This window comes from Marmota monax, unplaced genomic scaffold (assembly GCF_021218885.2).
Source record: "Marmota monax isolate L192 unplaced genomic scaffold, Marmota_monax_Labrador192_F-V1.1 WCK01_AAM20220418_F8-fsc00060, whole genome shotgun sequence".
Taxonomy (NCBI): Eukaryota; Metazoa; Chordata; class Mammalia; order Rodentia; family Sciuridae; genus Marmota; species Marmota monax.
In genome coordinates, this window is record NW_026692826.1 from 2,054,864 (window position 1) to 2,068,471 (window position 13,608).

Sequence of the window (13,608 nt, forward strand, 5' to 3'; positions counted from 1 at the left end):
AGGAAATTAGTATTATGTATATTGCCTTTAAAGGAATACAAGGTCAAAGAGAGATGATTTAAAATTAAGGTTAAAAAGACACAAGAAATTTAAAATATTTAAAAGAATAAAACTGAGAATATGAGATGGGATGAAGCTATATGTAAGATAAAATTTCTTATGTAAGAAAGCAAAAATAATAAATAGTAAATCATACGAATATAAATTTAATAACTATCCAGAAATTTAAAAAAGTTAATGTGTTAAAAAGCTGTAAATTTAAATGATAAGCTTTAATTACGTGATAATTATGTGAAAAATAAGCTAACTAAATTGTAAATTGCTGATTAAAAGTAACCAAGAGGAAAGCAGCTAATAAGGAAACATCCTCATAGACACCAGTGTAAGGAAGACCACGAATCAGTAGTTTTCCAACTACTACAGAAAAAAGGACAGGCAAAATTAAATAGGAGCTCACTCAGGAAGTGATTCTAGGTTCCCCGACATCGTATGTGTTGAATTTTGTCTTTCCAGAACATGTCACAACCCCACTAACACTTAGTACCTCAGAACGTGACTGTATTTGGAGACAGGGCTTTGAAGAGGTAATTAAGTTAAAATAACACCTTCAATGTGTGCCTTAATCCAATCTGACTTTTGAGAAGAGGATATGTGAATGCACAAAGAATCAGGAAGGTCACTCATGCACAAGGAAATGACCATGGAAGGCAGAGGAGGAAACCTGCTACCTGTAAGTCAAGGAGAAAGTTCTCAGAGGAGGCCCACCCTGCTGGTGTTTGATCTTGGCCTTCCATAACTCTAAGAAATAAATTTCTGTTAAGTACCCAGTCTGGAGTTGTTATAGCAGCCCGAGCCAACTTGGACATATGCTTTAAACTCTCCTCCTGAACTTAGATCTAATTAGTGCAGTTATGGCTTCAGCTACTGTATTTCTCCATGATGAATTGCTGTACTGTATGTTTTTCCTAAAACACAAATTTTTTTATCATGGTTTTAGCATTTAGTAAATCAACCCAGGCTTTCCAGGTTTTATTATCTGTTTATAAGACACTACAAAACAAAATATTCCATTAATGAAGTCATTATTAAGGACAAAACAGCACTATTTGTGCTCATTTTTTTAGAGGAGTATTTTAAGATGGTGCTGTAAGTCCATTTTTTTTTTTTTCCAATTAGAGAAACTGGGAAAATGAACAGTGAGAAAACAGTAATAACTCACCAATTTTAAATAAAAGTGTTAAAAGCAAATCTATAATTTTAATGCCACATTCAATCACTTATGCATGTGACTGGCATGGCATTATTTGTAGAATGTAGAAAATAAAGGAGTATGGTGGAAATCTTCATATAACTAAGACTTTATCCCCTCCCCTACAGCACTCAAACAAAACAAAACAAAAGGACTCTGATAGCTTAAACTGATGGCTATGTAAAACAAAGGGTAAAAGATGGTGATGCCAGATACAAAAAATAAAAATAAAAAAAAAAATACTTTGCTCTAGGCAACAAGAATCATTACTGATCAATGATTGGAAAGAGATGAATGATGGCAGCCCTGAAGGACAAGTGTGAGAAAGCAGCAAAAGGCAAACTTAAGGAATGGAGATGGCCCACACCCCACTGCTCCACTGCCCCCTCTGATTAGAATTTGGTTTTGATGCACATTTTCAAGCAGGATGAAACTATAAATGCCTGTGACAAAATGCATGCTTCATTGTGAGCGAGGCTGATGAAAGTTTCCTCACACCTCCTCTTTCCTTCCCCTGCCTGTAGGAGCACCCTAAGCCAGAAAGAACAAACAAGGGAGAGTTGCTAGAAAAGTGAAAAGGACTAAGGATCTCCTGGCCAGTTCCACGTTTAGAGATGGGGGAGAATCGGAGCCATCCACTGAGACCAAGAGACAGGGGGTGGCCCAGGAAAAGAGCACAACTGATGCTGCAGAGTGGTGAATAGGTGAGCTGGGGGAAATGTTTTGCTAGGAAGTTGTAATTTTTGTTTTAAAACGTGGGCAAAATTTCTTTATAAAGATTTAATTGTAAGATATGTGCAGATGTTGTTAAGGTACACATATGACCATAGAAATACAAAGCCGTTACCTTTTTCTGTTAGCTGTAATTTTTCACTGAGACTAGAGATCATCTGAGGTTGCAGCAGGGACAGAGTGCTCACAGCCTAAGGATAAAATAAAGATGTGAGGTATATATTGACCGGGATGTTCTTTAAGTGCCTTCAGCTTGACTAAACTTTGGACTTGCTTCCTCCTATTGACTGTTGTTTTTGATCTTCTTATTCTTACAGCACTGACTTCAGAAAAGCTGCAATTCTAATTTCTTGCTCTTTCCCTTTGAGATGTAAAGATGTAAATCCCCCCTCCCTGCCTCTTTCCAGTTTATAAACCAGGAGTGTTGTTCAGAAAGACCTAGAAGCCAGTCCTTCCAAATGAAATCATCAGAGAGACAGAGCCCTTATCTCATTCTCTGGGAGAGAGCTGGAACCAACATTGAAGAGCAGGAATTAGACTCAACCCTTCTAATCACACTGAAAACCCCCCTCTCTAATGGCCTCCAGGTCTTCCCTCTAGCCCCACCCAGTGCTTAGGCACTCTCTGCTTTGGGGGAAAACTGTGATTTTCCTTTTGTGGAAGGGATTCAGTTTCTCTCTCATATTGCACCAGTCTGTTCTGTCTGTATAACTTGGCCCTTTAATTTATTCTTTGAGGACATCTAGAAAACTCAGATAAAAGAGACGAGGTAACTACATTATGGTTTGCTGGCAGCACTGAAGAATTCATGAGATTACAGGAAAAACAGAAAGGAGACATTAGGGAGAAGCCAGGGGATCAGGGGCAGGAAGGGTGGGAGAGGGACTGGGAAGTTAAATTGATCACTTTACATCTCTCTATGTGTATGTATGAATATGCCACAGTGAACCTCCCCCCGCCATTATGTATAATTAATATGTACCAATAAAAAAATTTAAAAAAATAACTCACAAGGTTTGGATTTTCTTTCCTTCCTTCCTTCCTTCCTTCCTTCCTTCCTTCCTTCCTTCCTTCCTTCCTTCCCTCCCTCCCTCCCTCCCTCCCTCCTCCCTCCTTTCTTTCTTTCTTTCTTTCTTTCTTTCTTTCTTTCTTTCTTTCTTTCTTTCTTTCTTTCCAGTCATGAACTTAGGTAGAATCAAGTAATGGCATGGTATGGTACATCTTCTTCCTAGAATCACATCCTACTAAGACAGTTTTCCAGGTGCGAAGTTGGTGGACATTTTAGTTTATCTGGACTTTGATTAAAATTAAAAAAAGTGTTGTTGTTTTTTTTTCCAAAGAAAAAATGTAGAAAAATCAAAGGTAAAATAGACAAGGGGCTGTGGAAACATGGCTGGCTCTACCCCAATAGGGACTGAAGGACACTGGAATCAGAACTTTAGAGACGAGCAGGAGACCCTGCGGAGCAGATGTGCAGTGGTTCCCTCCAGACCAAGGCACCTGTAGAGAAGTGACTACCTGCTGCAGGACAGAGGCCAAGGACAAGGCTATTGGAGAAGATACAGGATCAAAGACCCCAGGTCTCATGAAGAAGCATCTGTGCAGATATTGAAAATGAGAATTCAGAAGTGAGTAGATGTTCAGAACAGCAAAGAGTAACAGTGAGTAAAGACCCTCATATGAGAGGTGTGGCGTCTGGGTTGCAGTTTTAATGAGAGGTAGCAGCGGATACCACCTAACCATAGGAGATTTAAAACCCAGCATTAGAGAGGAGATCTGGCCAGCAATGCCAGGGTGAGGGGAGTGATCTGGGAAGACCAGAGGAGAACAAGATTACCTATCCTACCTGTAGGCCTGAAAGAGGTGAGGGGAAAAAAATAGCCACTAATCCTCCTACACAACTAATCCAACTTCACTAATCTGCCTATACAGCAATCACCTACCTCAACATTTACACACACACACACACACACACACACACACAAGAAGAAATGCAAAAAGGAAACCCCAAAAGGCCACTTTCCCATTGTCTATAGAACGCCCATACAATTTTTAAAATTCTACCATCAGTTAATAAGTGATAAGATTTTTCATGGCATAAGTTTGTGGGACATTTCTGGTGTCCTCTCTTAGACTTTTTGTCTGTTTTCTCCTAAGAATCTTATATCTGAACTTGACCTTCCTGGAGGGCATCTCATTTCTTGGTAAATCACTGAGACCCTGCCAAAAAAAAAAGATCAACCTGATATGACAGGCATTATTTCCAAGACATTAATCTGAAAATTTTCCCATGAACTTGCTAACCAAAATAAAATGGGATTAGCATTTTCCTCTTCAGTTGAAGACATAATAGCATAAGAACAGTCTATTCATGTATTTCCCCCGGTATGTATGCTCTATTCATGTATTTCCCCCCATATGTACATGTGAAACCGTGGACCTAGATTTGAAATATGAGCCTTATTCAGATTAATGCTTGTTGACCAGTCACCATCAAGTCTTTGTACACATTTTTACTATAAAATATTCTAGATATTTAACAACATAGCTTATTTTTTAAATGCAATTTTTGTTATTTAGCTATAGTATTCAAGTGCATAAACTTTCAAGATGATCAGTGGTTTTAACTAACTTACCTTGCGTTTGAAAATAGTGTCTTCCATGGTGCCAAAGGAAGTCTGAGAATTCTTTCCATTAACTAGAAGAATAATGAAGTTTTTTCACTGGATGCCAAAACAGATAGCAAATAGAGTTGTTGTCAGCATCCCTGAAGCTTCATGCTGTGTCTATCTATGCTGCCCAGCCTTGGAATTGAACTCTGTTGTCTCCAAGTTCCTTTGGTGACACTCGTCTCCTTTCCCACTTCAAACCAAGAAGGGGAAGGGCATGCTGGCACTAATTCCTAGTCGTGCTTTGTCTTGGCCTCTGTTTCCCTGGCACCATGTACCGTGGCAACCAAGTATTCATGGATTGAAAGACAACCTTGCTCATAATGTCAACCTGAAGTAACAGTGAAGCTTCAAGGATGAAGTCAGAATCTTAAGAGCTGTAGATTGCACTCAGTAGTACATTTTACTAGTGATTCAAAGGATCCAAGCAACCACCTGGCACCACCATTCTTTCTTTTCAGTGGTCTGAGACCATCAAATGCAGCTCCCAACATCCACCTTTTCCTACATTAAGATAAAACATGTGAAATTTGAGTACTGCATGAAGATACTTGACTAATGTAGAATAAAAAATTTTAATTCTAGAATATCTTCATGTAATGTCATAAAGCACACCATTTACAAACATTCTTCCATTAGTTAAAACTGCAAAAAAAAATCATGTGTATTGCTAATAGCATTTTTCTGATAAAGACTTTCCATTTTTGATCTGGTAGGAAGTAACGTGTGCATGATTATTAAAAGCCCTGTATTATTTACAGATGTAAAGAAGATGCTTTGAGTGCTTCTGCCTCAGACATCCTAGCGAACAGAAAGAACAGATCCTCCACTGGCTGCTGATGCCATTCTTCAGAGACAGTGATGGAGAGCACGTCGAATGAGGAGTACTCTATTCTTTGAATGAAGAACTCCTTGTATGTTTTATTTTTATGAGATTGAAACTTTGTTTTATTAGAAATAATATGATTTTTGAACACCAGCATTCAACCAATATATGATCCTTGGGTGAAAGTTTGTTTGTTTTCCTGAAATATTTTTTCCTTGTAGGTTTCAACATTCAGTCACATTCTAGGAAAAAATGTATGTCAATTGAAGGAAAACTTTATCATAGTAAACAATTTTATTTCTACATATCCAACATTGCATGTGGACAATCAGACTTACAAATGCCTTTGCTATGAATGGATTGTATGTACATACAGTCTTGGAAATACGCATCAAATATTATTTAAGTTTGATCCATAATACTTTTCATTACTTACCTCTAACCTATCGTCAGTATCTGTGATTAAACATTTATTCCCTTCTTATGGCTGTAAAGGCATGCCATCGTGATTCTACTGTGCCTTCCCGAGTTCTGGCTGGCTAATCAGCTGAGTCAGTACCCAGCTGGGTTCTCTTGCCTGCTTTGATTTCACAAAGTCATTAATCTCATTCCCAACTGAGTCAAAACATTTCCAAAGTCAGAGAAACGGTGCCTTTTCATTTCTAAATCAGAGACTTACATGTTCTTTTCAGGGCATTCAGATTGAGAAACTTTATCTTGTAGAGCTGGTATTTTTGTCACAAAGATTTAAAACTTTTCATCATCTTTGGGTTTGATATTCTGCAGCCTTGATCATTCAGGAAAAAATTCTATTATCTTTAATCTCTTTTTTAGCTTTCATGTCATTTATGTCCAAGTTCTTATTAACTCTATTGATAGTAAAAGAAAATATATAACATTCTGTACTTTGTATTACAAATATATAAAATATCTAAAAATATGATTCATAAGTACAGCTTATTGACATACAAATACAAACATACCCTTTCATCATACACATACATTTATATAAATACACACATGCAAATATTCTCATATATAAACTTATAAAAATTAATTTAAATATCACATCTACAAATATCCTTCATGGATTTTTTTCTTTATTCTTTTTGAAATTTTCCAGTGGTCAACAATATATTTATATTATCTTGTAGAACAAATTATGGATATTTGTAGTGTTTTTTATTTATATATGATAAAAAGAACAGAGTATGAAATCCCAAATTTTGATTTATGAAAGCTGTGATTTGAATACAAATTACAATTTTTAGTATATATATCTTTTCATAATTTCACCTTTATCACAGGCATTTCTTCATAAGATCACTGGTGTATTGCTATACAAAATGCATTGAAATACATTTTTAATAATTTTGTTTTAACTAGGAAATAAACTTCAATATATAGTAAATTATGGTAAACCTTCTAACATATAAAATTACTACCCATACTGGTAGATAGAAAGCATGATTTAAGAATTTCAAGTAAACTGATAATAAATACTACTAACCCATTAGGCAATCCTGTGTATTTGTTGAGTGAATAATGTAACAATGAATTTTATCGTATAGCTTGATAATCAGAATCATACACCAAGGTAGGGAAAGTAATCTCCAGTGCATTGGGAATTGGAGGATTAGAGAATTTAGGTACCTGCAAGGACCCTAGGTAGAGGTAGGATTGGACCATAAGTTTGTATGGTTTTCATTTATTTGTTTGAATTTCCAAAGTCCATTTGTTGTCTTGGTTTAATGAATTTGTCTACAAATCTTGAGGTCACTTGGTAACTTTTTTTTCATTTCACTTTCCTATGTAGAGAGAGTATGTGAATGTTTCATCATGTATGAGTATGAAAATTAACCAGACAAGCGGTAACAATGCTCTTGTAGCCACCACTGTCCAACTAGCAGAAGTCCCATCCACTCCCAACCCAACCATAATTCTTCTTTATTTTTGAGTTTTGAATGTAGAATACTCTTCCAATAAGTGAATTATTTTGTGTATTGTTTATGTCTGTTCTTATAATACAATTTCAGAATAGTTGTGGCATTAGCCATATGGCCTCCAAAACCTAAAAGATCTATTATTTGAACCCTCATAGAAGAAGTCTGTCAACATCTACATGTATTAGGGTCGTCACTTTGAAATCAGGTACACAAATGTAGATCAAGACGTGGCAGTATACTTATAATCATAAACAAAACACAAGCCTCTTTAAGACTCATTTTCATTATGTATAAATTAAGATTGATAACAGTATCTACTATACCGAGAGGTTCTGAGCATGAAATGAAAGAAAGATTTCTAAGGCACAGAAAAATACTTGATAATGAGATAATATTTATTATTATTATTCACTAACATTTTCTATTGATTTTCAGTTTTACTTGCTTGAGATTATTTTAAGTGGCATAAGCCTCAGAATTTTGCTTTTATTGGAAAAATATCTGTATTTTAAAAATATTTTCATTCAGTGGGGTCTCAAGAGTAATCAATCTTTTGTCAGAAACTATTTTCTACACTCTGTTGATCTACTGAATCAAGACTCTTGCTTTATAGAATGCATGTAGTATGAAATAATAAAAATTTGGGTCATAAATATGATCACACATTTTATTTTGCATGTAATCTCTTAAATACTGACTTGTATTACATGCAGAAATTTCAATACCTCACTCAAAATTGTTATGAAAATTTATTTATAAATTTTATAAAGTTTTAAAAAAATGTTCCTTTTGTTTCTATAAAAGGCTTATCTGGTCAGCCTGATGATCCTTTGTCCCTCTGTATACCTTGAAAAGATGATGAATAATTTTCTGGGGAAGAAGAGAAGAAACAACCGAAAGAGAGAGAGAGAGAGAGAGAGAGAGAGAGAGAGAGAGAGAGAGAGAAACCCAGATACAACTACCTGTTAGGACCTACTTGCAACAGGGCACTGCAAGATTATGTTATTTTAAAAAATAAATCATAACAAATAACAGCTTTTATTTCTTTTTTCATTAAAAACATCTACACAGTAAATAGTTTGATTGTGTCTATGGAGTGTTTATCTAATACAAGAACTTTAATTGTGCTCTAAAGCCATAAATTCATTTAATTAATATGGCATATCAATGATTTAGTGGTAGCTCATTCTATTGTTCTGTTGGGTACTTTTTAAAAAATAAAATAAAATAACCATTTCATTATTTTTCATCCTGACAGCTATATTACATCTACCATAGAGGCAGTGAAGTCAAGTTTTTTGTATCCAAAACTTAACTCTGCCTTTTTATAAAAATCGAAAATGTTTAGTTATTTCTACAAATTCCATCCATAGGCATATATAACTTTATCTTAATTTGGTCTAAATGTGAATTTGCCCAAATATACAATTTTTCATTTTTAAACCGCTTAATAACTCCTTTCTGAACAGTACATTTTTTTTTTATTGTTACAAAGTGCTTTTGCTCATGCAATGTAATGTTCAACAGACCCCATGTGATTTCTCAGGCTTTGTACTGATTTGTTTCTCAACTCTTGGGCTCAATTTCTTCCTGGTCCTAGATATCCTGTTTCTACATCTCACTAGTGTTTTGAGAAACACTATTTGGTGGCTCACTGCATAGCTCTATTTATATTGTATAATGCAGAATAACTTTAACATTCCTAGAACTTACCAAGAAGAAACAATTCTACTCAGTTTTTAAAAATAATTTCCCTTAAAATACCATAATGTGATATTCACTTAGAAAGAGTTATGGAAATAACCCCAAAGCATATTTTCTAAAATCGTATTTTCTCATTCTCCTGCTATTTCCTATCATAACAAGGGTTCCTTTGATGTATAATGGATCACTATCCTTTGTGTCTCTGTGTTGCATGACTGTAAATGATTTTTATTTTGTTTTATTTTTCTTTTACCAATAAAACCACCGAAACAAAGCAATGTGGGTAGTTTATCTTAATTCTAAAATAAAAGTCATGTCTAATAAAATACAGGAGACCAATAGGCCTATCATAAGTACAAAATATAATTAGTGTCTGTGCTTAGGAAAAGAAACACTTGTATAGCCCCAAAGAGTAAGATTTGGCAGTACTCTGCTGTCGAAATGAACTGTGTTCCTGTTTCTGTCTTACCTTGTAGACAAATGATGCAAGGCTATGGTGTTTCCTTTGGAATTATGCTATCCTATGACCTTGAGGTTGTTTTGACCTTCCCTTAGGGATTCCCAGAAGTTGTGCTTTTTCTTATCAAATACACAATGACATATGAAAGCTAAAGATAGATGGAATGCTGGGATAAAATGTATTTTTGGTAGTCCTTTCAATAAAAGATATTTGAGATTAGATCTTGCTTCTCAAAAGCCTATTAAAACATATATTTAATAAAAAATTATTCACAAAGGCCAAATACATTTATCAGAAATATAACACTCCTTAAGATAACACCTCTGCAAACATGCTTTCTGTGCACAGCAACGTGACTGTTAACAACCGTAATTTCTAGTATGCTCTTCATTCAAGAAGACCTGCCATCTGGGGTTCAAACAGCCTCTCTTGTGAAGAGGTTTGGGGCACTCTTTAACATGCTTTCCTCAGAATACTTTCAGATTAATGGATGCAGCAGAGAGAAAAGACAGGCAAATTGTGACGAGCCTTAAGATCAAGGAGTTTCGAGGTTTATTTCAACACTGCCTTTTCATGTCATTCACGGCACACAGCACTAAGTTGTCCCTTGCTACATTGGGTCAATCTGAACATGTTTATGTATTGAAGTAAGTAAATTCTTACAAAATATGATCAAATTAATGCACATACCTATCTGGACATTTTTATGAAGTCCCACTGAAAAATTAGTAAAGGAGGAAAAAGGTACAAACCCAAAAGAGAGGAAAAATAAAAGATGGAAAGCACAAAAGAAATGAAATTGACACATTCTAGTAAGTGAAAATTTTATTAGAGAACCTACTTAAATAGTTGATTGCGAATATATCAAAGTGAAATTATATTTAGGATTGCTAAAAAAACAACATAAATATAAGTAAAATTAGACCAGATTTGTCTCCTCACCATAAATTGAAGAGTATGGTGATTAGTTTGAACTTGGAATTATGCATATTAGGTATATTTCCACTTAATGCAAAACAATTTTATAATACATTAAACATAAAATGAGTGAAATATATATATAATATTGTAACAAATCTACTTCTGTATGTTTTCTTTATCCCATTTAACAAAGTACTTAATTGCCTAAATAGAAAGCATTCAGATAGAAAAAGTACAAAAAATTTTTAGGTTGCAAAATAGCAAACTTGTTGTTGCTATTTAAGCAGATGAGTGTGGACAAAGAAAGAGTACTCAGTAATTCTTATAACCCCTTCCTGAAAGCCTGAATCCCAAACTTTAGATGGTACTGCTCTTGTCATTCATTATTTTTCAAATATTTATTGACTGTCCATAAGCCACATCCATTTTCTTAGTTGCAGGGATGCAATGATAAATCAGATTCAGAGAAGAACATTCATGTTTGTATTACTCTCAGGTATAACTGCAAGTAAGCTCTTCACATAAATTGCTCCATTTTCTCCACCCGACTGAAATGGAGCATTGTTTTTACTTTGTTATTTGCTTGTACAGGCATAGCACAATTAATTATTAGATTCAGATGAATACATTTGACATTTTAATATGCTTTCTTTTTATTGTCTCCTACACACAGTGAAAGACAATTGTGTCTTATCTGGGAATGCTTGAGGTATTACAAACATTGCAAAAAAGAAAAACCAAAAGTGTGATAAATTCACAGCACAGCCGTGAATACCAAAGCCTCTCTTTGCCATGGAAACTAAAGTGGAAATCCGCCCTGAATGGGCATTAAGTGTCTGAATGTCGTAACTTGTTATTAAGGCCTTGTAAGCAACATAAAAGATTATTAGAGATGTCAAAAATCTATGTTTCAAAAGTGATGTTATTATCAGGAGGAATGGCATGATGTCACAGCTTGTATTTCCTCCTGCATTTATAGCTGGGAAAAACACATAGAAAAGCGAAGAGCTGCAGTAATAAGCAGGTTATGATGATGATTAGCCAAAATGCTTTTGATGCCAAGATAGGTGCTTTTCTGAAAAAACAACTTGTCATTCAATGAATAGCCCTGTCTTTTTACCAGTGAGGCACTTACATGTTTGCACAGTAGCATCTTTCCTCAATCATTTAAGAAAATAAGAATCCATTTTTCATTTAAATGGGATCTTTTTTTGTCTGATGTACAGTCTCTGATAGTTAATCTTGGTCCTCAACTTGACAGGATTGCAGGATGCCTAGACAGACGGTGATACACTCTGGGCACATCTGCAAGGGTGTTTCTGAAGAGGAGTGGTATGTGGGTCAGCAAATCACAAGAGGAAGACCTGCCCTATATGTGGTTGGCACAGTCCAGTGGAGGAGGGGGAAAGGCCTGGTGCTGGACTCTTCTTGAAGGGTGTGTTTTTCCCTGCTGCTGTTCTGGAGGTTGTCAGACTCTACCATTCTCAGATTCTTGTCATACCAGCAGCTCTCCAGGGAGCTCCTGGGCCTTCAACCTCCAACTATTGGCTGCCACATTGGTCCCTCTTGTTCAGAGGCTCCCTGGACAGAGCAGCTATTGGTTTCCAAGCTCTCTAGCATGTAGGATCTGCTTCTTAAGACAATCTAATATATCTCTGTTCCTCTAGAGAAACCTAACACTCACAGCTATCTACTTTTGCCTTTAATAACATTTTAATATGTCCTTATTTGTGTCCTCAGATATCTATATAGAACTCTCAAAAGAGAGGCTGAGGGGCTGGGGTTTGGCTCAGAGGTAGAGCGCTTGCCTCACAGGTACAAGACCTTGGGTTCAATCCTCAGCACCACAAATAAATAAATAAATAAAATAAAAGTATCATGCATAACTACAAAAATAATATTTAAAAAAAAAGAAAAAAAAAGAGAGGCTGAAGTATTTTAGTCAAACATGCTTGGGCTGGAATTCATAGGCTCATTCATCAGCTCAGAGGAAAAATGAAAATATTTGGAAGAAAGTATAAGATTCAATTGTTTGCATACCAAGCATTTCTATAGAGGTATAAGACTTTGATTTGGTTATTGTGGTGAGAAAACTCTCTGTGGGTCTGTTGGACCACAGGTTAGCTTGGTAGCTCAAAGTAGGTCAAATGTCAACTCTCACTTAGGACATTTTAGGATTGGAGCTATAGTTCTCATGTATGTCAGAAACAATTTAGAAAGCTCTAGAAAATACCACGGCAGAATAAATCAAAACTGAAGTAAAACCCTATCAATTACAGCACTTTGCTGCTAAGTTACAGTAAATACTTATGACAAGGATTGGCAAGTTTATTCTCTGGAAGGACAGAGAATATTTTAAATATTTTTGGCTTGTGGATCATATGGTGATATGCTTTGAAGGCATTAGGTCCCTTCTGAAACTCATGTAGAAATTTAATCTTGATTATTAAACATTATGAGGTTGAGCCAGGAATAACATTTTAGAAGTGATTGGGGCTCTGCCTGTATAGATGAATTAATTCACTCATTCATTTTTCATGGATTAATGAATTAGTGGGTTATCTCAAGGGTCCACTATTAGAAAAGTCAGTGTTACCAGGTCCCTTACAGTCTCCCTGTCTCTTGCCATGTGATACTCTCAGCCACCTTGGGACTATAACATCAGGAAGGCCATCATCAAATGCAGTCCCTCTGGTGGATGAGAAGCGGGGTCAAAATAAAACTCTTTTGTTTATGACTTACTTATCTTTTTGACTTTTTTCTGTATGACTTATTTATCTACAGAGTTGTATGATAAGTAACAAGAAGTGGCTAAGATTTAGCTCTCTGTTGCAGCCACTTGACTGCTATTGTAGTATTATAGACATGAATGGGCACAGCTATTTTATAACAGCACTTTATTTATGAAAATCAGAATTTATCCCTTGGGCTGTGGGTCTCCAGCTTTAGTTTGCCACCCACTCTATATAGTACTTTTCTGGAATGAGAATTCTTTCTTATTCCAGTGAGTTAACAATTCTTGGATCTCTGACTTCTGTCTTAGCCTCCCTTCCTAAGCCCCAGACTGATATGACCACCGCTCATTTCAAGAGCAACTCACA